Below are 27,932 nucleotides of genomic sequence, written 5' to 3'. Positions count from 1 at the left end.
TGCTTGACAGGCTGACAAAGAAAGATTTCCAGGGATGCTTCCAGGCTTGGCAGCGGCGCTGGGATCGTTGTGTTCACTCCCAGGGGAACTACTTCGAGGGTGATGGATGAATTTAATACCTGAGATAAGTGTACGGGTTTTTATACGCGCAGTCTGGAAACCTTCCGATCGCACCTCGTAGCTGCTGATTCTTCTTCTTATTCTTATTCTTGACACAAAGCTTTCAGTGGTAAGTACAAGGAGATTCGAAGTGGTAAAACTCACTTGCACGTCTAAATTATAAGGATGTTACATTTTCCGTTACAATGCATTGTCAAGAAGGCTTTAATTACCATCCTCTTACAGTTGGATGTGACCCAATTAAATCATTAGCCTCAAGGAAATCTTTATGAGAGGCAAGACACAAGAGAGTTCTGTCACGCAAGATTACAAGATCAAAAATGATCCAGAGAGTTCCATTGGACTTTGGAGAAAGAATCTAACTTCAAGCTGTCTTCTGGGTTCTAGAACCGTGTGGTCTGGGAAAAGTTTAATCTTGCTGCCTCCATCAACAGGGCGATGTTGAGTCATGAGTTAAATTCTACCAGGCTACACGGTGTTACAGCCCAGAAGACAGCCATCTTAATTTTTCCCCTCAGTGAATGTCGAACGACACAGCCCATGAACAAAATCGAATAAATATTGAGGTTATGAACCTAATTTTAAAGACTCAAACAGAAATTCAACATTGAGACCATCGTATAAAATAACGTACGTCCTCGAACTCTGTCAGAGAAATTAAAATATATTTACGAATGCGAGTAACAATTCTAATAAGTAACAAGGTTTTCGGAGCAGAAATGTAAATGTCCTAACCAACAGAATGCTTCCCTCCTTTCGCATATTGTCCTGATAAAAACACGTACTTCGGTTAAAGTAAGTGCTTAATTAAATCTGGTTCGGGTGTTGACACCCTGGGCGCATGCGCGGATTGTCATAAGATCGTATTGTCTTTCATAGACAAGTCACAAATGTTATATTTATTATTACAACTTGAAAATTAAGTACAGATTCTATTTAAAATTTCTGAAATGTTCTCGGCTTTGCAATGTTTTGTAGTTCGTACACTTAAAATCTTAAGAATATTTGTAATGTCTTGTTAGAACGTTTTAGAATCTTAATTAAAATTGTCCATTCAACTGAAATTTCGCATGGCTGCCATGTTGTTATACAAATGCTAAAAAAATTCATGAACAATTACATAGTTGTCCATTATATTAACATACAACGTTTGAGGCCTTGTATTAAGTGACAAAACTTTTGTTTAAGCTCCAAAATTTCTAAACACTTTTAGAACAGGTCTACGTTCACAATTTACATAGAACACGATAATGAAGTATCAATTGTGCTCTGATTTCAATGCATCCTCTAACTCATCTGCAGACAGAAAAGGACCACCCTTAGGTCATGTGGCCGATCACACTTTCTCAGTAATCAGTCTACTATTAATCACTAAAGATCTTATTAGTTCAGAGACAAGCCGTGCGGTGGATACTTATCTGCAGCTGACACTCCTTGTTGGAGTGAGAAAGCATTTGCATAGCAGCCTTTCCAACCCGCCACGCCAATCAACAGGAGATTAATATGAGCTTAGAACATTCTGCAAGTTGACACAAAACATGAAGCTAACTAAGTCCACGCAGAAGAGTCCATCTTGAGATGATCAAGAATTACCTTCCCTTGGAAACCGAAGGATTTTGCAGATATTATTTAAAATCTTTTAAACATGATTTAACTCATGTTCGACTTCTCACAGACAAACGATAAACGATTTAAAAAAATTGTCGGGGCACGGCGAAGTCTAAAGGTTTCGGTGGTGGTCTGTGCTTCCATCGTCAGGTTGTGGAAATCCCAGAATCCTACGAAAAATTACACGTAAGTCAGTTCTTAACATGTGTATTTCCTGTTTTCTCGTGTTTTACTACGCACCTAAATGACTGTGTCCACCTTGAGAACTCCATATCACGATCATTTGGTAAAGAACTTCCCCGACTTTAAATATTCAGAACGTTCAACTTTGTGTCGATTATAAATCGCAAAATGTAGGTATCGTAAGCTAAAAAAAATAATACTTATTTGGAAAGCAAAACGCCGATCAAAATTGTATTTAAGATTAAAATTAAATTATTTGGTTATTCCGTCAAATCACAATATATTTAAAATAAGATAATTAAAATAATTAAAATATCATTCTGTGTTCCATATCGAATAATCGATTTACAATTGAAACAGTATTTTAATTATCTTATTTTAAATACATTGTGATTTGACGGAATAACCAAATAATTTAATTTTAATTAAATAAGTCACAATATGACGCAACTACACTATCTTTTGTATTTAAGAAAAAATATGTGTTTAAATATCTAAAAAAAGTTGGAATTAATACAAACTAAGGTTCACTTTATCTGTGAAACGTGGTCATAAAAGGTAGAACATGGACTGAAGTTGCTTAGAAAATTTGTAAATAACAGAAAACTTTATAATCTGTTAAAAATATCATTACGCTGTATAAAATTATCCGAAATTTTGGTCGGAACTCGTAAAGGGAAGATATAATTTGGAAGACGTACGGATGTGTGCGGGAATAATATATGTAATAACGCTGTATTTACGTGCATCTCAAAGGTTAAGTGTTTCCGTAGACGAGACATCGTATTTTTATGAACATAACCTCTTATTAGTTGACTTCATGCTTTTGTGTACACACTGATAAATAAACACGATAGTAAGAATCTGTAATAGTTTAAAATGTAAACAGAAATTCATAGATTATAAAATTGTTAGTCTGGAGAAGAAAATCAAATTTTAAACCGAATATAGCGGGGGAAAAACCCTGAGATTTTATGTACATTTTACAGGGAGTATTTTTAATCGCGGACGTGTCTGAAGGAAAGCGAGAGTCGAAGGACGCGACAGCTGATAAGCCCACCAGGATGCGCGCGGGCGAGGTGCGCAGATAAGATGCGCGCGACGTTGACAAATGAAGTCTGTATAAAACACGTACTGTACTTGACAGAGGGCAGCGATTCCATAGCAGAACGAAAGTAGATCTAGATCTAGAAGAGGATAACTTTCCAATATTTAATGGACATCTGACGAAGGACTGCATTTAGAATATTACATTTAAATTTATATCGATTATACACCTGAAGATGGTTCATTGAAAACCGAAACATGTCGTGAAAAAGATGATGCTCTAATTGTAAATCGAACATTTCGATAGAAAGAGCATCATTTTAATATATATTTTAAATATTTTAAATATTAAATGTTAATTGTAATAATAATATTTTAATATTTTAATATTTAATAAAATATTTTATTGTGATTAGACGGTTAAAATTAAACAATTAGAAAGAAAGTAAGTAAAAGTGAACATCAACGGAACCTACTGACTCTCTTGTGTTTGAAAGTACCCAGTTCATGTCCCGCTATCAGCACCACGGAGCGGGAAAATGCAATGCAAATATTCGTAATACAATAATTTTTGGCAGCCATTTTGAAGGATAGACACGTTGTGATTAACAGCGACGTGGAGGTATTATTTTAAATTCCGCGCCTGAAATGACTTATATCGTGGTTTTATCCATTAACTACTCTAATTTCTTCGTTATTATTTCCAATTTAACATCCGCAAGGGTTCATACTCCATTTTTGAACTTCAAAAAGATACCTCGATGTACGAGCAATACATTTACCGTCACTGCACAGAAAATTCAGTTCTCTATTTGCGTAGCCAAACACGCATGAAAATAAACAGGACAATTATCCATTGAACTGGGTAGCATAAAATAATGCAAACATGTCGTCATCCCTAACAACCCACTATTTCGTTACACTTTATACGTATTTTGCGTTACGCATTCTATATACGAGGTGCGATCGGAAAGTTTAGAGACTGTGTCAATAGAGGGCGAACCGGATGTAGTACGAGCTTCTGCCGCTAGGGGGTGCGGCCTACATTCATAGTGAATCAGTGTCCCAGCCGGCATCATCGAATTCGCATTTGTTTCTTAGTTACGGGCGTTTTGGTAGTGCATTACACCGACCCTCCTGCGATTTCGGAATGGCGTGTGCATCAAATTTTGCCAAAGACTCGCCAAAACGGCTACGGAAACCTATGAAATGCTAAAGCAAGCATTTGGGGAGTCCGCAAACTTTTGTGTGGCATTCACGTTTTAAAAATGGCCGGCCGAACCTCTGTCGATGATGACGAGCGTTCTGGACGACCATCTTCGAGCACAACGCCCGAAAATGTTACGAAGATCGACGTCGTACCATCAACGACTTGTGCGACATTGTTGGGATAGGCTATGGGACCTATCAGCTGATTCTAAAGGAAGAAATCCACATGCGACGCATCCTGTCTGAGGACCAGAAGCAGAATCGACTTCTCGTTTGTCAGGAGCTCAAAGATCTTGCAAGAACCGACCCCAACTTCCTTTCTAAGCTCCGTGTGACTTCTTCCTCTTCCCAAAGATGAAAATTCAGCTAAAGGGAAGGAGATTTGAGACGATAGAAGAGATTCAGGCAGAATCGCAGATGGTGCTTGACAGGCTGACAAAGAAAGATATCCAGGCTTGGCAGCGGCGCTGGGATCGTTGTGTTCACTCCCAGGGGAACTACTTCGAGGGTGATGGATGAATTTAATACCTGAGATAAGTGTACGGGTTTTTATAGGCGCAGTCTGGAAACCTTCCGATCGCACCTCGTATATATTTACGTCTTTACGTCAGCAAATACACGTTGTGAGTGACAGTTATAGAAGATGGCTATCGAAATATTTTTTTTAAAACCATATTTCTGATTCTTATATTATGACAACTCAATTAGTCGACGAGTGACATTGTTTCGTGCAAGAATTTCTATTGGTCTGCGTGCCTTTAGAATGTGCTTTGTTGATAAAACGTTTTCCGATATATTTTGCGTCCTTTCACGCCAAACTGTCATAACTTCAGTCACGATATCATAAAATCGAAGTTAGCAAAGAATTTGCGACGTTTTATTCTCATAATTAAACCCTTACTATATAGATGTCTGGCGTAAAACGTAAAAATTATACACACGCACCTCTGATTTCGGAGACAAATTACAAAATTAAAAGGACCTGACTCATGGTTAGGAAGCCAAGCCCTCATTCCGACCACGAAAATACCTGACGGAATGAAATACCTAAATTAATACCCTCCATTTTAATAAATGTGGAAATTACATTATAACTTATTATAATTTTCAACGTTAAACGTCGAACACGGTTAAGTAAATATTTTATTTGAATACATAATTAATACAAGGCTTCCCACAAATGGTAAAGTTTTGTCTTATATGTTTTGATATTATCCTTACCGCCGTATTTTAACATTAAATTTAAAAAAAAGCTTATTTTGTGTAATTTCCAACAGCTGTAAATAAAACACGGCACTGCTTTATTTCAAATTGTCCATAAATTATTATTACATTTCAAATGAATACGTATTTATAATTTATTTTCTAAATCTCTCTACTCATTCTCGCTAAGGAAATTTCATTAAGCATAATTATAATACAACTTCTGTAGAAGATAAGAAGTTGCTCAGAATTATTCTCAAAAAGTATAATTTTATAAAATAAATTATCCTTACGTAGAAACAAAACACAAACAAAGTTATCATTCATCTTTAAGACACTATACACAACGGACCACAGTCCTTACTGAGAAACTAACAGTAGCTCATTTAGTCAAGGAAATCGTCATCTTTTATGGAACTCTAAGGTTCATCACCGTGATCACAAAAGCCCGCCACTGGTCCTAAACCAGATGAACACAATTCTGGAGGAAAGGATCAACAGAATATTTTCTCTGTAACCCAAAAGCGGCAATGCGACTTAAGCAGCTTTTATCCTCAACACTTCATATTTGTCCCCACAAGACGGATGGCTGACAGACGTTTCGGGAGCTTGTGTGACGTCAGCAAAAAATAAGAAGGATAAAACGTCTCTGTCCTGCTACGATGTGAAAAATTCCACCTTAATATGGTTAATAACTTCTTCAAAATTCGAATAGAACTTTCACCCACCAATTGGGAGTATAAATAATATTTGCGATAATTTAAATATACAGTAACAATATAGACTTATAAACATTAGAACACATAAAAATTTAGATGCTGAGTTTTCAACCTTGAATTGAGTTCCTGACTTTGCAGGCACTAATAAGTTCCTCGTAACATACTTTTATTCTCTGTTTTAAATTCGCAACTTTTAAAAAAAAAATCACTTAAAATTTCATCATGGATTTCTCCAGTCTGTGGGTCCACAAATAATCCGTCTTTCAATCATTCTCATTGACACTTGGAAATATCTGTTTCCATCCACAGCCTTAACAAAATTTTACATTTAAATGTAATAGGTATTCGCGGCCAGAGACGAATAAAGTACAAGATTTCCACATAACTAAATCAAAAAGAGAAATGTAAGTCATCAAATGACTCGAGTTACAACACAGAACAAGTGTGGACAAGTCACGAACACGGACACGCGAGCAGATATCGGCATACATACGTAATTAATGTACATTTTAGCTATTAAATACAAGATGGTTGTCCGAACACGTAAATGTACAGTTTAGTTTATGATTTTAAAGGATGTTTTGAAAATGGTGGGATTTTGTGTATCAAAACATAGAAAAAAAGATTGCAGTAACATCGCAAAATGACTTGGTCTCATGAAAATCGACGCATTACTAAAATATCGATATAAATAATTGTACTGGATATGCGAAACCCCAAAATTCTACCCGTCCGCGTTCTGCTTCGTCATACTTTGGAGTACAAAGACGCTATTAAATAAGATGAACGAAGAATTGTGAGACTTTAAACCAGCTTATGCCCTATTTTCTCACACTGAGAACGGAGGGCGGATGAAACTAAATATTACAGCCGAGAGAATAAGAATTAATGGGAGGTACTGATTAGCAAATTACCCTGACAACTCTACAGTAAACTTATAGCAAAAATTCTGTAAATAAATTACGGGTTTGTGGCACAAGAGTGAACATTCGGCGTCTATTTAAGCGGTAAAGTTTTCAGTCACCTCAATGGTACGAGGTGCGATCAGAAAGTTTCTAGACTGCGCGTATAAAAAAAACCCGTACACTTATCTCAGGTATTAAATTCATCCATCACCCTCGAAGTAGTTCCCCTGGGAGTGAACACAACGATCCCAGCGCCGCTGCCAAGCCTGGAAGCATCCCTGGAAATCTTTCTTTGTCAGCCTGTCAAGCACCATCTGCGATTCTGCCTGAATCTCTTCTATCGTCTCAAATCTCCTTCCCTTTAGCTGAATTTTCATCTTTGGGAAGAGGAAGAAGTCACACGGAGCTTAGAAAGGAAGTTGGGGTCGGTTCTTGCAAGATCTTTGAGCTCCTGACAAACGAGAAGTCAAGTCGATTCTGCTTCTGGTCCTCAGACAGGATGCGTCGCATGTGGAGTTTTTCCTTTAGAATCAGCTGACAGGTCCCATAGCCTATCCCAACAATGTCGCACAAGTCGTTGATGGTACGACGTCGATCTTCGTAACATTTTCGGGCGTTGTGCTCGAAGATGGTCGTCCAGAACGCTCGTCATCATCGACAGAGGTTCGGCCGGCCATTTTTAAAACGTGAATGCCACACAAACGTTTGCGGACTCCCCAAATGCTTGCTTTCGCATTTCATAGGTTTCCGTAGCCGTTTTGGCGAGTCTTTGGCAAAATTTGATGCACACGCCATTCCGAAATCGCAGGAGGGTCGGTGTAATGCACTACCAAAACGCCCGTAACTAAGAAACAAATGCTAATTCGATGATGCCGGCTGGCACACTGATTCACTATGAATGTAGGCCGCACCCCCTAGCGACAGAAGCTCGTACTACATCCGGTTCGCCCTCTATTGACACAGTCTTGAAACTTTCTGATCGCACCTCGTATCTCCGTAACCAATGGACTTTATTTTAAAGAAACGTCCAACGGTTCGAGATAATTCATTACGTTGATTCTGAAACAAAGTAGTGACTTAGCGTTAGATAGATTTTTGTTCAGTTACCAACTTAAAAAAAAGTTAAATACATGGATGACGTCGCTGTTGAAATACGTACCCTGACCACTGGAACGATAATCACTGTGTGTCAATTGCTGATAACCGGAGGTATCCGTCCGTGTAGATGTCCAAAGTATCACATCGACATTCAATGAACCATTTCGAGCGGTATTTATGGAATTGGATCGGAAGTACAATACGCGATTAAATATTGATATCGTAAATTGATAATATGATGTCACAGCGCCATTGCTCCAGGCGAGGCAACTACGGCGGCGAGACACATTTATTGAAACAAAAGAGTGATGTTATTTTTTATTGCAGCCCAAAGCGTAATGTTCCAGATCTGATCACGACGAACTAGATCGAAAAGCGATTTTTTTTCCAGTTAATTCTTTTAAATATTAACCACGTCGTAAACGAACGTAAAAGATTAAGATGGCTGTCTTCTGGGTTACAGCACCGTGTATTACGGCAAACATTTACCAACGTTTCAGAGTTATTTCCTTCTTCCATCATCAGGGCGACGAGTAATCATGATTATTTATTTAGTGTTCTGTCTGACGACAGGTCCATATGAACAGGATCCTTCCATCCTTTTCTCTTCTCGGACTGGGACCTGTTCATATACGTTCTTGGCAGATGATCCAGAAGTGGTTTGCCATTGCCTTCTTCTGTGTGTGAATGGAGTAATTGTTGGGATGCCACGGAGGAAAACTCCGTGTTGCCTAGACCACGGCCTTGCCCAACACAAGTTATAAATTCGGGCACCGCTGGGAATCGAACCCGAGACCCCCAGGATTACAAGGCCAGCGTTCTAACCGCTAGACCACCTCATCCTATTATTATTTAGTGTTCTGTCTGACGACAGGTCCATATGAACAGGATCCTTCCATCCTTTTCTCGGACTGGGACCTGTTCATATACGTTCTCGGCAGATGATCCAGAAGTGGTTTGCCATTGCCTTCTTCTGTGTGTGAATGGAGTAATTGTTGGGATGCCACGGAGGAAAACTCCGTGTTGCCTAGACCACGGCCTTGCCCAACACAAGTTATAAATTCGAACCCGAGACCCCAGGATTACAAGGCCAGGGTTCTAACCGCTAGACCACCGTCACGTCGTTAAATACAAGGTCAAAGTTTTCTAGGTTATGTGGGGGCAAGTTAAGTAAGATTTGGTCAGATTAAGTTTCCGTTTTCGTGTGTTAGATTAAGTGGAATGAGACAAAATTTTTAGTTAATTTACTTTGATTTCAGAATAATAGTTTGGACGATTTTAAGTGAGCTGAAGATAAGATTTAATATTTATACATGCGTTTTCGGAAGAAGGCATTAGAAAATTCTGTGCGTTAGGATGGGAATTACAACTTCCAGGCTTAATACGTGCGCATTCCTAATCGCACAATTCTGCATTCATGGAAAAAAGTAGTTCCTCTTCAGTTTAAACCCAGTTCATAAGAACCCGCATCGAATTTTAATACCCTTCATGTTTCTACAATACTTTCTCCTTATCAATACAGCCACCCTCAAAACTCACATGACTTTAACCCCCTAAACATCAACAAGTGATCCTTTAGGGTACATGACCACATGTCAGTAAATTTCTCCGACAAACCTTTGCTATACGTTGGGTGTTATCGTACGGTACGGTACCCTGAAGATGAAGGGTGCACACTACTTCAGAACATTCATAAACACCTTCAAGAACGTGCAATGCCATAACCCTAGAGGAAAAAACATCTGAAGGATGTTGCTGGACGTTGTTCGTCTGTGCGTGGTTGCTGTAACAGCGCCCAGATATTGATTGAGCTCCACACCTGCAAAGCGAAACTTAAGTCTCCACCGTAGAATCCTCCTCTGCTGTCGCCGCTCGCTTCGTTTGCCCTCGCTTGTAGAGGAAAATAAAGTATCCAATTCTTAGTCCATTTTATCCGGAAGTCAGCGGAGTCAGAAGACGAACTGAGAAATTGGTGCCCAGGGGGGATAAAGTAGAAGGTATCCGTTCATCCTTCACAGGAAATTCACCGTGATTTCTCAGCGTCGAAGAATTCACATTGGTACTACTTGTTTAGGTTAGGTTTCTGTGCGTTACTTTCAAACGCGCAGTGATACATTCGGTGTGAATTTCAGAATGAGTTAATTCCAAAGTCACCTTAATCCATTCCACGCCATCGTATCCTATTTCTTTAAAATATATTTAAATACAACTCTCGCGTGTAGGCTTCCATATTTCATGCTATACGCCTGCCCATCTCATTATCATTCATTTTACTGATTATTTCATTTTATAACATCTTCAGTTTATGTATTATCCTCAGAGCCATATTTGCGGAAAAGTGGCCAAAGTTTTTTGTGTTTTTGTTTAATTTGGTCCGATTAATAATTTTAAAAAAATTGATCTACATTTTATTTAAACTGGAGCCAATATTATAAGCAACGCCATCAATTTTGAAATTCTAAAGAAAATACGTGATTCCAATATCCCCTGACAACTAGGCATACGAATAGGTAACTTACCGCTTGTACCGACCTCAAATATCTTCGCCCTCTTACTCTGAGTCATTAAGGAAAACAATTGAATGTCATAATCGAACACTTCACTTCGATCTCACAATAACGTCTACAATCATAAAACAGACCACAAGTTTCCCCCTTACGTCAGAATTTATTTGTATAGAATCGAGTAATCCACCTACGGGTCTCAAATTTGTGTTTTATGTAATTTTGTTAGCAGTTTTCCTCAGTCACATCATGCACACAGCTCACTAGCATATCTTATGTCATTTCTGAAGCAAAATGTTTTCAGGACAATATCCAACGTCCAAGATTAAATAAAAATATTAAAACCACGACGTTTCGGAGATGAGAGTCTATCTCCGTCTTCAGTCAAAATCTACTCTTTTGGGCCCAATCAATAGGGCCAATCCCTACGCCCGGACCACTTCTGAGCATTTTTTAAATTAAATAATCAAATTAATTAAGTTCTAAATATGATTTTGTCTATCTCTCGTCAACTTGGTCGCTTAAATTTCCTAAATGCTTAAATTCACAAGTCTGACATGTCACTTAGAACAATCTTACATCTATGATACTGTGCCCCCCATTCGACTCAAATGTCTTGTGACATCATTTCACACGGAAGGTAGCCGAGTTGGTCCATCCCCTTTTCGTACTGTTATTAACGTAGTGAATAGCCCAAGATGGCGTGTTAAAAGTTAAAAACCTGGTGCATACGAAAGGGATTATGGGGTATGTAAGTAGGTAGTCAGTATGCAAATATCGAGGGGTGAACTTGGTGAAACGCAGGTTAAGGCGAGCACCACATGCAACTAAGGGGCAGTGTAAGGGTTGAAACAACCCCCTTGGAGGTACGTTTTGAATTAAGCAGATTCTTATCATGACACAGCAACTACTTCAAGCGAGCAGAGTCTTAACTCAGTGATAAGTACACACGACACTTAACCCTGCGTTATACATAAGGAATGAAGTTTTTCGGGGTTTCGTTATCATCTTTACGATAAAAGACACCATTAAACAAGTGATCTTCATGACGGAAACGCTTAATGTTGTGTTTGAGGTTAGAAATTAATTTTTAAGCAGTAATTAGATCATCCAAAATCAGACTTTTTATTTTAAAATAAATCCACTGCATGTGTGTTAGGGAAATCTTAGGGGGATACTACATTGTTTTGTTTGCAGTACTGATGGATAGTAATCAGCATACATTAAGGTTTTATCTGATTCAAAATCCTCACGGCGTTACAGTCCAGATGATGTAGATCGATATGTATTTTTATTTTATTATTATTATTTAGTGTTCTGTCTGACGACAGGTCCATATGAACAGGATCCTTCCATCCTTTTCTCGGACTGGGACCTGTTCATATACGTTCTTGGCAGATGATCCAGAAGTGGTTTGCCATTGCCTTCTTCTGTGTGTGAATGGAGTAATTGTTGGGATGCCACGGAGAAAAAGTCCGTGTTGCCTAGACCACGGCCTTGCCCAACACAAGTTATAAATTCGGGCACCGCCGGGAATCGAACCCGAGACCCCAGGATTACAAGGCCAGCGTTCTAACCGCTAGACCACCGTGGCTGTTAGATCGATATGTACCAGAATATATATATATATATATATATATATATATATATATATATATATATAAAAAAAATTAGTCTTGCCTGTATAGAATACTCTTATCAGAAACACGAGGTGGCAAAGTCTCCCCAGGGCAGAAAATTTTTGAGCTTGTGAAAAAAATGCGTTCTGGGGCAGGTATTTATTAATATTACTTCCATTTTGCCCGGTAAGCGTCTGTCAACAAATCCGCCACATATATCTCCCTCTCACCCTTCGGTAACGAGCTAATAAAATATTTCCATTATATGCAGAATTTTTAACGGGCTGTGTCACATAACTCTAAATTTATAATTATTAATATGTAGACGTAACTTGTATGGCATATGTCCAGATGTAATCTATTACTTTCATTAATTTACGTGGACACAATTGTAAGATTGTAATTTTATTAATGAGATCCGCGCACTAAGACAGGCCTGGGCTATTATCTGTGAAAATTGTGGACCCAGTTTAAAATATATATCGATATAAACATGCTTAAATATCGACTTATTAAATAAAACAATTCCTGGTAATTATGTTTTTAAAAACTCCTAAATCCTAATATACAAGATATATATAATGTTTTCAGTACTTCTCGATTTATTCAACAAAAAATATGACGCGGCATCAGGTGATAAATTGACCGCTGATCGATAAATTGTTATCGATATGTAATCGAGTTATCGTGGCCTTCTGTTGATATAATATTGCATTTCTCTGGAATAACGAAGGAAATTTACGAAAATAATTAGTCTGGTTAGCTGTTCTCAGCCGAGATTCGAACAGGGACCTTCAGAATACAAGACCACCCACTTTAACGTTACCTGAGACATGTTGCGAACTTTTGGTAGCGAGATCTCTCTTGAGGATAACAGAGTGTACTGAGACGTGAGCTTCTCTCTACAATCCTTCGTAGAATAAATCCCGAAGACACTTGAGTCGAAGTGCTTTTTCCCAGGACCTCCCCGATTCATCAATCACAGATCGCGCTGTAATGAAGCGTCCGCCTTCTGAGGTCGTGAAACCCTCGCGTGGCCTACATTAACATTCCCTGCAAGTTCGTAACGACAGCTGGAGGAGTTGGCCAACACGCAGCCTGCTGCTAATGGTTAGGATACCCCTTCCAAAACCGAGAGCCCTGACCGCTTTCTGATCCATCGGACATCCTCGTCCGGTCCACGTACGTAGGCCGCGTTATCATAACAGGTAGGTTCCTCCGTAACCAACAAGAAATCAGGGGTTAGCGGCCATCCCGTGTAGACATGAAGGTCTATCACTCAACAGGAAGGACTATTGAAGGCCACCAAGACTCGTTATAAACGGAAAGTGAGAAGAAACATCTACCAGAGTACATCTTGTTCCTACTCACGTGGAAAACGCTGATTGGTTGATTCGAGAATGTTTCGATATTTGCCGACAGAAATAGATCTTGTTTGAAACGATATCATGTTACCACTATCACCGTTATCAGATCTCGAGTAATTTTAAATTTTAAATTGAGAAAATAGAATATTGTATTTAACGACGTTGGCTGAGGATGTATTGTGGAAGACGATAGAACAAAACATTTTATGATTGGTTCTCCGACATCATATTTTGCGGTATGATTCTTATATCTCCTTCATATAATCAGCCCAGTTCTTGAAAAAAAAAACTTTACGATAAAATATAATGAAAATTAAGTAACGGAATATTAACCATCTCACTGCGTGGTACAAAGCAGGCTTATTCCCACAAAATTCTGTTTCAGGGTTCAATCTCTGCGTTAAGGTTAGGTCAACCGCAAATTTCTTAGCATTTTATGTTTTAGTCATTCTGTACATTTCCTCTACACAGCAATGAACTTCATTTAGAAAGACAAAACACCATTTTAAAAAAAAAAAATTCATCAAATCTGTACGCCACTTTTACGATAATCCATATACATATTTTCTTTAACTTTTTACGTGACCAAAAAATTTTACGTACGGAAAAGTGTAGAATTAAACAAAAACTGTATCTTTACGTAAACGTACATGCACAACATAAATAAATTAACACAAGAAGTGTCATTTTGAAGCCAACGAATCAGATTTTATTCAAAGACGTCGGTCATTATATCGATAAGTCAATTAATATTCGATATATTAGTTAATCAATCGATATTCCACGCAAACAAACAATCATCGCCGATTTTAATCAGACAATGGACCAGTTAATCAATCATTTAGCCACTACATCAGACAATAAGTAAACAATGAATTATACATTCAACGAAATACAAAGCCGGAGAGTGAAATGAAAAATGAATGAATAAGCGTGCTAAGTGACCTTTACGTCAGAAGACTGGTGATCAAATTAGGCAGATTCTGAGTAATCAATAATTCAATAAGCTACTCTAACATCAAACCTTGCTACAACCCACAACTTGTGGAATCGAAAGCAGGAACTACACGACAGTCAAACCAACTCTGAGACTTCATTATTAATTGTAGTACTTCCGTCGGTTTCACACACCAGTTGAGTATCCCTGCCCTGAGCATCACCACTCCACCGGTTTTAATTAATGAAACTTCGAAAATTTTTTAATGATAATGGAAAGTTTTTCTCATCCTGCGGGCTGAAATCCCTAACCAAGCAACGATATGTAAACTCCAACTCAGATTTAAAATTCCTGTGGTTACCAGTCACGTAAAAGAGATTCACAGATTTGTATCGACCCTTTTCAAAGGATGGGGGGATCTGCTAGGCGTATCTGTCGACGCCGAATTGAAATTAACAAACACTAGTTCCGTGTGAACATATTCACACTTTCGTAACAACAAGGACAAAGTTCAAATCACTTTCTTGCCGAAAGTTTATTGCTGTCAGATAATAATAATATTGCACTTCACGAATAAACCTTCGATTGCCATAAAGATGGCGGGCTATGCTTTGAAAATCCCCCCCCCCAAAAAAAAAACAATCGACTTTTAAAAAAAAAAAATATATCCTGCATGAGCCGGCACTACGAAAAACATAGTACGTCACATCTCTTACGATAATGACTAAAACATTGAACAAGATAGAAAAATACCAAAATACCCCATGAATGAAACTAATAAAATTTTAGTATAAGGCAAAATAAATTTAATAAGGTCTTGGAGATTCTTCTCATGCTAAAGAAACATGGATAGACGAAAACAGAATGAAATATAAAGAGATAGGACAAGTGTTTTATATATTTATATATATTCAATCCAAAAGCTAATAAACATTTAGGCTCATACACAGCTCTAGATGGAGCTTTCAGATTAATGGCATCAGAAATACGACGTTAAAACATACCAGGGGGAAACAGAAACGTTGGTAGACCAAAGACAAGATGGATCTGATGTTCGAAATCGTTATTGGACGCACGTGGTTAGCATGAATACAATCGCGTTTATAAAAAAAAAAACACTGAAACACATTACACCGGTTGTAACTGTCAGGATCTTTGGAAAGCAGAGATCTTCAATCTGAGATGAGGAGAGAACTTTTCAGCATCTGTGAAGTTACCTCGCCGAACCAACACGTCATGAAATTAAATTGTCCTGACTGCAACTAGTGTTTAATGAAGCACCGATTTTAATTTAAGTCTTACGAGGAGTTACCGAGATGAAACATGTGGACAGACAAATGTGTGATTTGTATTCAGAAAAATTCCATCTGATTTCTGGCCAGGGAGTAGAGTGTAAGACTGTAATCTTGAGACTTGAGTCGTCAGGAGGAAAGCGTCTGCCTTTAACGCTACGGACTTCAAATTCTAAAGATTACAGTCGCGTACTATAGCTGTTATAATTGACCAATGCCTCGGGTTTAATTACTGTACAAATTCCGGGACAGAGCGAGGCGAAACATGCTTTAAAGCAGGGGTGGCCAACCCAAATGATCTTTCGGGCCACTTTGGAAATGCATCATAACTCCGCGGGCCACAAAGTTAATTTTTTCTCATAATTTCGACAGATAATTTTTGAATATATGGATGCACAAATAATGTATTTTTTTAATACACTGGTTTTCACTACTTTGGCCATTATAAAATAAATATATTTTGTAAAAGTGTGATGAATCTCGCGGGCCGGAAAAATGTTCAAGGCGGGCCACATGCGGCCCGCGGGCCGCGGGTTGGCTACCCCTGCTTTAAAGCATTACCCAAACCATGAAGTGTAATTCACGGAACCTTAATTTTTTTTCACTCGGGAAGTTCTGAGGGGTTTTAACAGTGTTGACAATAGTTGAGAACGCAATGGGCCCTGAGCAAAACCAGAAAATCGAGTAACAAAGACTGAAGTTGTGATATTTAGAGATCTGGTGACTAAAATTTTAATAAATGTATTTTATACATTATAAGACGCACTTTTTCACATTTTAAACTTTCTTAAATCTAAGCTCGGCTTACGTTTGATGGCGTCTGAGAAACAATTCGAAAAATTATGTATGATTAACGCGAAATAAAAATGTTTATATCCACAACGGTATTCACGTGACAATAACACAAATCTAGCAACAAAGAATATTTCCGAATGCAGTAATAAAAGTAAGTTTCGTCTTTGAATACTGACAATTCCTATTGTAATACACGTATTTTTTTTTCCAGAAACCTATTGATAAATAAAAGTTGTCTCTCACAATCGACGGAGTCTTAAAATCGATTAAATACGATATAAAGGAAAAAATAATGTTCTGGGAGGCATGTCAGTTTAATAAATAATGACGTGCAAGGATAGTGGAATAAAACCAAGTATATAAACGTTCAGGGCGCCAAATATACTTTATACAGCGAACAATATCCAACTTCAGATTCGCGTAATTCAAATAATATTGCGGACTAATGCGAGATACTATCATGGCAGTTTCCTGGGAGGACTGCAAAAGGATATACAACGAGGATTCCAAGGATTTCTTCTCGAAACCTCTGGAACCAAAAGCAGGAGTGCCAACCATTGGACGACAATGTTTATATTCTGATGGTTAAAATAACAAACTTGTAAGAAACATGTTTCTGCTATCGGGATTTACATTAAATTCCTTCGAAACGTCTCTACTTTTCACCAATTGAAGTCAATTTTTAAGAAACTGACGCTCGTTTTAGGGTTCATATGAAGTAACCGTAATCAATAATTTACATGGGCAAGCACGTCCACAGGAATTTCAACCTCAGGAATGAAAAGGTGCAGATTTTTACTAAGGAATTCCTTTCTGACTACGCCAGTAAAATTCTCTTCCTTCCACGTGACGCCGAAGACCGCCAGCGTTACCTTACGCAAAATTTCGGAACTAGACGTGTCTAAAGATGCTACATCAACACCTATTTACACAAAATGAACACCGCCATTTTCCTTGTCATTTTACGACGCGTACCGATAATCTGAATGGAACATAGTTCATAATCTCATGCTTCACGTAAAAAGAAAAATATCCATAAAGTACACGAGACTGTCGCATTTTTATTGGGTACGAAATCGACCCCCCTTTGACGAAAAATATATTAAGGATACTGTAAGAATTAATAACAAGCTATTTCCCGTCTGTTTACATAGATAGGTGATTCGACACTCTCTCGTGACACAAAACTTAAACATATTTCCTATCCTGCCTAATGTCTCCCCGTTTCAGCGAGATTTTCTTTCGATGGGGTTCCTGCAAATTTTATGTTCAGTTACGCGTCTCAAAGTATTAGAGCACTGTAACTCCCCGGTACGTAAATTGTTACAAAATTCAGGGTTCAAAAGAAATTTGCCCACACCCTGTACAAACTGTGAAAACATTTCTCGTGCAATTCGCACTCATCACACAATACACGGTTTATTGATTTGTAACCAACAGCATTTCGTGTTCCTTCATAAAAATTACCCTACTTTTGAATGACCTTGAAAACTTTTGAACCTTCGGCCGGATGTTATATAGTAAGCATGTAAACCAATGAAATTATTATTTATATTACCATAATTTTCCGCAGTCTGTCATAACGTCCATGCTGTCTAAAGCTGATTCTATTATCAATAAATTAAAAGAATTCAAGAACCAAGAAAATCCGTCTTTTGTAAGACGTTTTAAAAGCCGTTCCAGTGTGGACCATCCTGTATCCGTACAAATGTTACACACAAACACCTTTTTGTAGTAATAGAAGGGAAATTGAAAGAACTGACGATATACGAGGTGCGATCGGAATGTTTCAAGACTGTGTCAATAGAGGGCGAACCGGATGTAGTACGAGCTTCTGCCTTTAGGGGGTGCGGTCTACATTCATAGTGAATCAGTGTGCCAGCCGGCATCATCGAATTAGCATTTGTTTCTTAGTTACGGGCGTTTTGGTAGTGCATTACACCGACCCTCCTGCGATTTCGGAATGGCGTGTGCATCAAATTTTGCCAAAGACTCGCCAAAACGGCTACGGAAACCTATGAAATGCTAAAGCAAGCATTTGGGGAGTCCGCATTCACGTTTTAAAAATGGCCGAACCTCTGTCGATGATGACGAGCGTTCTGGACGACCATCTTCGAGCACAACGCCCGAAAATGTTACGAAGATCGACGTCGTACCATCAACGACTTGTGCGACATTGTTGGGATAGGCTATGGGACCTGTCAGCTGATTCTAAAGGAAGAACTCCACATGCGACGCATCATGACAACGCGCCAGCGCACACCGCCCTCAAAGTTCGCCAGTTTTTGGCCTCAAACACCATGGCCGTCATCCCGCACCCTCCTTATTCGCCGTGTGACTTCTTCCTCTTCCCAAAGATGAAAATTCAGCTAAAGGGAAGGATATTTGAGACGATAGAAGAGATTCAGGCAGAATCGCAGATGGTGCTTGACAGGCTGACAAAGAAAGATTTCCAGGGATGCTTCCAGGCTTGGCAGCGGCGCTGGGCTCGTTGTGTTCACTCCCAGGGGAACTATTTCGAGGGTGATGGATGAACTTAATACCTGAGATAAGTGTACGTGTTTTTATAGGCGCAGTCTTGAAACTTTCCGATCGCACCTCGTAATTGTCATGAATTGTAAGAAATACTGTCCAGTCATTAGCCTGACGTGACTGAAGACTCACTAAGGACAGCATGCTGTTCCATCGAGATTCAAACTGGGACCTCTCAAACATAAGTCAGAATCGCCAACGCTTCAGGCAACCTGCTTGACTTCGTATCAGAGCCTATTTTATTTATTTCTGTACGCTTATCTTAACAACTAAACAACAACTGGGTCTTAAGTCGCACTGCTACATAAATAAATATTTTATCACGCTCGGGGCTCTACGCAAGAGACGACAAGACTCTTCATAATGGCTTTCTCTTTGAAGAAATTCCGATGAATCGCTTAAAATGCGATTCTCAGAAGCAAAACGCCTAAAGGTTTGTTTGGGTCTTCCTCAGAGGATTACGAATTACTCACAAAACGACAAAGCCATCATCAAACACAAACAAGATCTTGTATTAATGAAACGCTGTCAAAACTTTGATCAGTTCACGTTTGTTCCGAAACTCCAAGCTCGAACTGACGTTAATAACGCAAATTTTACGTCACTTTGAAGCCGTGTCTTTAAAAAATATTGTGCCAATATAACTCACTATACTTCACAGCATTACAAGGAATAAACAAAACCAAAGCTGTCGAACGTTGATAACAGAGAAATCTCGTTCATTCATGAGTCCATTTTGTTCAAAGACTCTAAATTAAACATTTCGACGAATATACTACAAATATTTTCGGATTATCTGTGCTTAAACGCATATTAACCACGTTAATAATACAACGCGCGTTTTAATATTATCCTTAAACGTACATCTAAGTTCTTAACATGATTCTACTGTTATATCTGCTAACATATTAATTTATTATGAGCACTATAAAATTAATGGTCTGTCATTCTTGCTACATACTCAGCCCATCAATTACTCTTTAAATTAATTGTCCTATCAATGCCAAAAGCTCGTCTAATTTATATTGAAAAAAAATTGCGGTCCGTACCTCAAAGAGAACACTGCGTCTCGATTACAAACATCAACTGCTGAATGCTGTTGAGGAAAACAGTCGCTTAGGTTCCCTTACCTGAAACAAACGAAAAAAGGTACATTTGTAGTATTTGTTCCATCTAACTTTCAAGAAAGGTGGAATCGTAAAGAATTTCTACCAATGACACATGATGTTGGATATGCACGAAAGTCATACGATATTCTAACAGAGAAAGTTCATGATAAAGGTAAAGGATTAAGAAATATATACTATATTATACACAAAAAATAATTAATATTAACCACAGTAAAACTTATTTTCAGTCAACACAAGTTATAGATAAGACATCTCATAAAGTAATCGCAGTTGCGAGACATTTTCAGACAAATTATTTCGAAAAACTCCAAAAAAAAAAAAAAAGAGTGAAACATACTAAATATTTGGTCGGGAAATTCGTCGTATCGAATCAGCACCCCACACAGCCATAAATTTAGTCCAATTGCGATCGAAAAATTCTAAGATTTCTGAAAAATCAAATAACATATAAAATTCTACGATTTGTTGAATTTTTTTATAAGATCGACTTAGTTCGTTTCGTTGTTTTCAGATCGTAAGTGTAAACTTCTTGGTACGTGACAGTGCAAACCCTGTAAGGTCGAAATTCAAACTTTGTGCGTGTAGGAACAATCGATACATGCATCAGACATCAAATATCGAAACTTGTGCCTATTTCAATAACGTTATAATAATTTACATTTCAACCGGAGCGAAAGAGAGACACGAGATCCTAAATCTATCACTGAAACAGAGTAATAACTCTCTGTTTGCCATCAAAAAGATATTCTAAATTATTAAAATTTTCATTCTTATACAAAGTGTGTTTTTCTTCGAGATTCCTATAATAGATCATTACTTTTAAGTCACATATCACGAAACTCTTGCCTTAATCAAATAGAATATTAATAAGTACTTTGTAGATAAATAAATTCCTGGGGTCCTAAATGCATTTTTGGAGTACAATATAAAGAAATAGTTTAGAGTTATCGGATATAAAATTATAATTCATGAAGATTAATGTGTTAAGAGCGAATCTGTAGGAATGAAAGCTATTACAATCGAGGTTTACAAAAGATGAAAAAAAAACCAGTCATTTTTATCCAAAGGAAAAGCAATGCCATGGAGATATTATCAACGTAGCATCATCCAATTTCGTCTGAGGGAAAATTTACATTCAAGGTTCTTTATGTAAATGTATCGACCAAAATTGGTTTATTCTAGACTGAGATTCTAGATTAAGCGAACAGGTTAATGATTATTAAGTGTTAAAACGAAGTACTCATAAACTCCGTTTAATAAAAAATCACGGTTAACGTAACTTAAGACACAAGGAAATGTAAGTAAATAATAATAGATTATAATATCACGGATCTTGTACAGAAAAACTCAGATCAGAATGATCTTAAATTGTTCCGAAAAAAATTCTTCGAAAACTAAGAATTTCATTGGCATGAAACATTACAGCTAGGTCATGAAAGTGACTAATGTTTTGTCGTTGAGTGTACATTTACATACATCATTTTCGCTACCGTCTGTTCAACGGAAAGTTAAGATACGAAAAATAAAAATAAAAAGGACGGAACACAGCAGTGTTTTGTTTCTACGTCTTCTGTAAGTTCCTCGCTGCCAATATATTTGGATAAAAAAAAGGCGAAAATAGAATTGAACAGGCGTATGAAGGAACCTTTCTCTCTAGAGAAATAAAAAGAAACTTCTAGTTCTAGAACAGCCTTTAGAGACACAAAGTTTTCCGAAAAATGAAGTCAAGTTACAAAACGGTCCTGTAAACACGTGTCTAGTGCGTAGACAATGTATAACTCAAGGTAAATCAAAATCTCGCTTAAAGCCAAACGTGACCATTTTTCGTTCAAGATAAAAATTTGAACTCCATTGAACGTCTTATATTTTCAAACGGCGTTTATAGAAAATTCAGCCTCTTACGTATTGACAGTCCGTCTAGACAAACAAATTCTCAATATAACTTCAATGTTTATCAAGAATCCACTACATGTTTCTACCTTAATTAGCCATCTTCAGGTGATTCTCCTTAATTGTTCGAAAATAATACATACAACTGCTAAATTATACTCGTGTCTCCTTCTGTTTCGGATTTCACCACGTAAAGGAATGTGACTTAAGCAGCTTTGCTTCTATTACTCGGCTTACAAACTTCGTTAACAGATGTCGCCACGGGGCTACGTGACTTCCATTGAGCATGCGCACTCCTACCAATTTCCTCACCCCTCACCCGACGGAATTCCTCACAAAATTATAGCAGTAAGTATGTAACTTTAGTAAAAAGAAGTTTACCAGATAACACATACATTGAATCTTCTTCTGGTGGAGTGTACTAACATGGCAACCGAGAAGAGTGAAAGCTATACTTCATGTTTAATGACCATAGTAACTGCAACATATCTCACGTACAGTTTCGTTTCAAAGACAACAGATAAATCAACGTTTTCAATTATGTATCACTGTGTCGATTACTGTGCATACGATATAAAACACGCTAGAAAGGAGACATAAAGAGCTTCGAACAGAGGTTTTTAAAATACAATCAATTCTCTTGCAAATGCTCGTGTCCTAAACGCGCAGTTTTCGATAATACTGCCACTCATATCCGGTAGAACCATTCGATTGTAAACAGCTGACTGATGCATTGCGATCTCTAAACTTCAAACCTGTCACTGGCGTGAGGACAAGAGTGACTTACGAGCGAAAGCAGACTTCAGATAAGCACGCACTCACGTGGCCTTGAGAGGCATTTTAAGACAGAAACGTTCTAGAAATGCAGGTCCGCCCGCCTTTCTAGAACAAAGTTGTACACAAACACCTGCCAGGATATTTCCAGTTGCAACCTGAGCCCTGTCGCCTGTCCAAAGCTCCCACAACATTTACCTGTGGGCAGTCCCCTCTGTCAGCAACATAATGAACCTCTCCACTTTCAACTCAAGGTCCTCACGTCACGTGACGCCCATACGCAAACAGAGAACCAGTCTTCTTTTGTTTCAGACAATTCGCTACACGGCACAACCTTCAAACCTGAGAGTTTTCGACCCACGCCTCTAAAGTGAAGAAGTCAAATGGGCCATCCACGTACGATTAACATTAAAAGACTTTTCAATAGCATTAAAATTCATAGATACGCGTTATATTTATTTATAATTACGAGGAAGTGCTTTTAATGACATTAGATATTCGAGTCTTTCGGTACACGACAATGAACTGCGGTGATTTAGTTTACAAAACCACAAAATGGCGGTGCCGAAACGTCTAAAATAACTAAAAGGACGGAGATTCAAAAACTGCAGTCACCACGGCAGATTAGAACAAAATAAATAAATTAATTAAAACGTTTAAAAAATGTTTCACGCCAAGCATGAGGTTGATTGCGTTCGGAATTCCTAGGGTCGGATTCCAAGCCCAGAAAATGGGATATTCTGATTCGTCAGTCCGTCCAGACATAAAACTCGGTCGGTATTTTAAAGAAAGCAAGACATATCCCACTTATTTTCAACCAGACTTTCGTAATCATCCCACCGTTAAACACCGTTCACCTAGATCGGTTAATAAAGATTCTTAAACTAAACTAAGAACACACATTACTGATCTGTTATTCAGAATTCTGTCGGCGTCGGCGTTGATATAATCATAAAATCTAATATAGTATTTCACAGTTCAGAGCTTACAAGAGCAGACTGACAAATGACCACCAAAGTTTCTGCTGTGTAACCACGTTTATGAAACACCCTGCAAAAGTTTACGCGTAAGTTTGTAGCAAGTTACAACTTTCCAGAGAAATTCTACATTTTAACTTACAATAAACACCTCACTGCAAGCTCCAAGTGGTTTCAGAAGGTTTTATTCTAGTATTTACAGCATTGTCTTAGCTTTTTCATGCCTGAGGATGACGTAATCAGGTACAAATTATAGTAATTAAAGCGTAACATGTTTAAAACGCGAGCTGAGATTTCATAAAACTGCTTAAAACACGACAAAACCATTCATTTATTCTGATGACACGAGACACTGAGTTATGCCGCTGTTGTCCTCAGTCACGGGGGCCGGATATGTGCGTGGGTAAACAATAGCAGGACGGCAGAGATGATTCAATGTTGCCTGGTCCAGGAAAAGTACACAGCTCGTTCGCATTCTCTGCGACGTTGACAGCCATTAGCGTACGCAAAGCGTGTGACGGATTGCGGCTAACAAATTGACTCTCTTGGGGACTAAAAAATGGTAATTTCTGTAAGCTGAATGCTACTGGGGCTTGTAACAGCGCGATCTGTGACAGAGAAGAGAGATTCGTTACGTTGAAAGAAAGGAGTTAGTCAGAACAGCTGAGGTTGTTTCAGACTTCAGCCATTGAATATGTGATACTCAGAGTGCCTGATAAAATTGTAAAAGGTTCTACAGTTTCACGTTTATATCATTTGACATATTTATTATTATTATTATTTAGTGTTCTGTCTGACGACAGGTCCATATGAACAGGATCCTTCCATCCTTTTCTCTTCTCGGACTGGGACCTGTTCATATACGTTCTTGGCAGATGATCCAGAAGTGGTTTGCCATTGCCTTCTTCTGTGTGTGAATGGAGTAATTGTTGGGATGCCACGGAGGAAAACTCCGTGTTGCCTAGACCACGGCCTTGCCCAACACAAGTTATAAATTCGAACCCGAGACCCCCAGGATTAGAAGGCCAGCGTTCTAACCGCTAGACCACCTCATCTTATTATTATTTAGTGTTCTGTCTGAGGACAGGTCCATATGAACAGGATCCTTCCATCCTTTTCTCTTCTCGGACTGGGACCTGTTCATATACGTTCTTGGCAGATGATCCAGAAGTGGTTTGCCATTGCCTTCTTCTGTGTGTGAATGGAGTAATTGTTGGGATGCCACGGAGGAAAACTCCGTGTTGCCTAGACCACGGCCTTGCCCAACACAAGTTATAAATTCGAACCCGAGACCCCCAGGATTAGAAGGCCAGCGTTCTAACCGCTAGACCACCTCATCTTATTATTATTTAGTGTTCTGTCTGAGGACAGGTCCATATGAACAGGATCCTTCCATCCTTTTCTCTTCTCGGACTGGGACCTGTTCATATACGTTCTTGGCAGATGATCCAGAAGTGGTTTGCCATTGCCTTCTTCTGTGTGTGAATGGAGTAATTGTTGGGATGCCACGGAGGAAAACTCCGTGTTGCCTAGACCACGGCCTTGCCCAACACAAGTTATAAATTCGGGCACCGCCGGGAATCGAACCCGAGACCCCAGGATTACGAGGCCAGCGTTCTAACCGCTAGACCACCTCATCTTATTATTATTTAGTGTTCTGTCTGAGGACAGGTCCATATGAACAGGATCCTTCCACCCTTTTCTCGGACTGGGACCTGTTCATATACGTTCTTGACAGATGATCCAGAAGTGGTTTGCCATTGCCTTCTTCTGTGTGTGAATGGAGTAATTGTTGGGATGCCACGGAGGAAAACTCCGTGTTGCCTAGACCACGGCCTTGCCCAACACAAGTTATAAATTCGGGCACCGCCGGGAATCGAACCCGAGACCCCAGGATTACAAGGCCAGCGTTCTAACCGCTAGACCACCGTGGCGGTTACCATTTGACTTACGTAAATATTACACGGATACATTACACATGTAAATCATTGTGTCTGTTCGTAGAACGGAACACGTAATCTCTGAGATGTTACCGGTTGCATCTCAGTTGACTGTACCAAGAGAACATTAAACAATGCTGTAGGATAAGATCTTTCAAGACATACGTTTTTATCTACAGAGTCCATCAGAGGGTCTAATCGCATGAGACTTACTAGCGAAATAAATCTAAAAGAACAGGTTGAATTATTGCACTGTGAAAACATAATTTTCGTAAAAAAAAATACCGCCTTCTGTCCATAGTTTGAACTCGTCGCAGTAAACTGACACCAAATCTCACTTCTTCGTCAATTCTGTTCTGAACACCCTGTAGTTAGGAAAAAGTCAGGAGACTTTGGTGGCCATACGATGTCCCATATCACAATATCCTCTTGTTGTGCTAATTTATTTGTCTGATGTACGTAGTATTACCACTCTAAACTTCAAAATGATTCATCACCTTCATTACCTTGTATTGAAGCTGAATTTACAAGCCATCTCTATCAGGGCACGTATATTGAATTTGCAAATATTTTTCCATGCTGAATTTAAGCTCCGTGCATGTTTTGTTTAAGCACTGATTACCCTCGTCTTCAGGGTATGTTATTTTCAGAGATCTATAATTTTATCCAGTGTTTATTTTAACTTGATACAGGATATCACCTCTTGCTTTAGATAAGAAGTACCATTGCCAGCTGGCAAGTTGGCAACATACACCTTGCGTTTGCCCCCCCCCTCCCTCGAGTTTTCAAAGGATATTTATGCTTTATTTATAGATTTTAGTATGGCGAATTCTGTTGTGTCATTCTTGTATTCAGATCCTGTATTTCCAGCGAATTGCAAATTAGAATTCAAGGAAAGGACACCACAACCACTGTGTCTTGGTCCCATTAAAATTGCAATTTCATATCAATTTCATATGCAAATTAGATACAAATTTGTATAACCCCTCCAAATGCTCTGTTTATATGACGTGAGCAAACCAAATAAGAAATGTTGGTCGGTGCTAGAACGGTTCAAGTCAAAATCTACGTTATAATACGTAATATTATCCTCAAGGGCGTATGCTCGTTTCACCATAAGAAAGAACGAAATATAAATCACAGTCAAAATACGGGCTACAAATATTTTTATAACTTTACGTACTTTTTTATTAGATGATAATTTATATTGATTATACACCTGAAGATGGTTCATTGAAAACCGAAACATGTCGTGGAAAAGATGATGCTCTAATTGTAAATCGAACATTTCGATAGATAGAGCATCATTTCAATATATTTTAATATATTTTAAATATTAAATGTTAATTGTAATAATAATATTTTAATATTTAATAAAATATTTTATTATGATTAGACGGTTAAAATTAAACAATTATAAACAAGTACTTTTTTATTTACTTAAAACTCAACTTAATCGGAGTATTTGTGCAACAAATCCTGGTTCAATGGCATAGAAAGTTTAGTTTAGTGTTCAAGACGTAGGGGTTGACTTCTTTGACCGAAGGTAGTGAACCGACGCCTCATTAAACGTTTTGTCTGCATTTTGTCCGCCAAGTAGATTAAAAAGTAGGAGATCTACCAATAAATACACAGACACAAGTTCCCAGCAGCTTCCAGGTTATTAAAATTACACAGTTCTTCAGTTACAATTCATTCTGACACACAAATAAATAGTTTAATTATCTTTCATCTAATTTATTATGTAATTTTGTGTAGCGTATTACGAAATAAAATCAAAGTTTTAATAATATTGAAACTAATCAGGTCTGATACTCATTTATAAACAGGATATAAAAATCGATACACAAATTATTATGCAATTAGCACTTTTCACGATTAATCTCGTAAACACTATTTCATAATCGATAACATCAGTTTTTTATGACATACAAAGGAAGACTTAAATTACGTCACTGTTTTCGGACTTCGTGTGAAAACTTCAAAGTCTGTTTGTTAAGACAGGAATTAGGAAGGAGCGGCCTCTGTTCATACGGACCTGTCGTCAGACAGAACACTAAATAATAATAAGATGAGGTGGTCT

The 27,932-nt window shown here is 38.2% G+C and overlaps 1 protein-coding gene across 20 annotated transcripts in view; it reads right to left on the bottom strand.

The window, feature by feature from the left end:
* LOC110826776 (agrin-like) overlaps positions 1 to 27,932 on the bottom strand; it is a 741,485-nt gene that overhangs the window by 282,007 nt on the left and 431,546 nt on the right. The window contains exon 1 of one of the 20 annotated variants that reach the window (XM_087345744.1): positions 20,188 to 20,247. The exons of the other annotated variants lie outside the window; for them this stretch is intronic. The gene's annotated coding sequence lies outside the window, so the exon portion shown is untranslated. Of the gene's footprint in view, positions 1 to 20,187; positions 20,248 to 27,932 lie in introns of those variants that run through there. 20 annotated transcript variants of the gene reach the window in all.

This window comes from Zootermopsis nevadensis, unplaced genomic scaffold, assembly GCF_977971745.1.
Source record: "Zootermopsis nevadensis isolate Lab colony 2312 unplaced genomic scaffold, Znev_1.0 Znev_ptg000009l, whole genome shotgun sequence".
Classification (NCBI taxonomy): Eukaryota; Metazoa; Arthropoda; class Insecta; order Blattodea; family Termopsidae; genus Zootermopsis; species Zootermopsis nevadensis.
The sequence above is the reverse complement of the archived record's forward strand: the minus strand, read 5'-3'. Positions and strand labels throughout refer to the sequence as shown.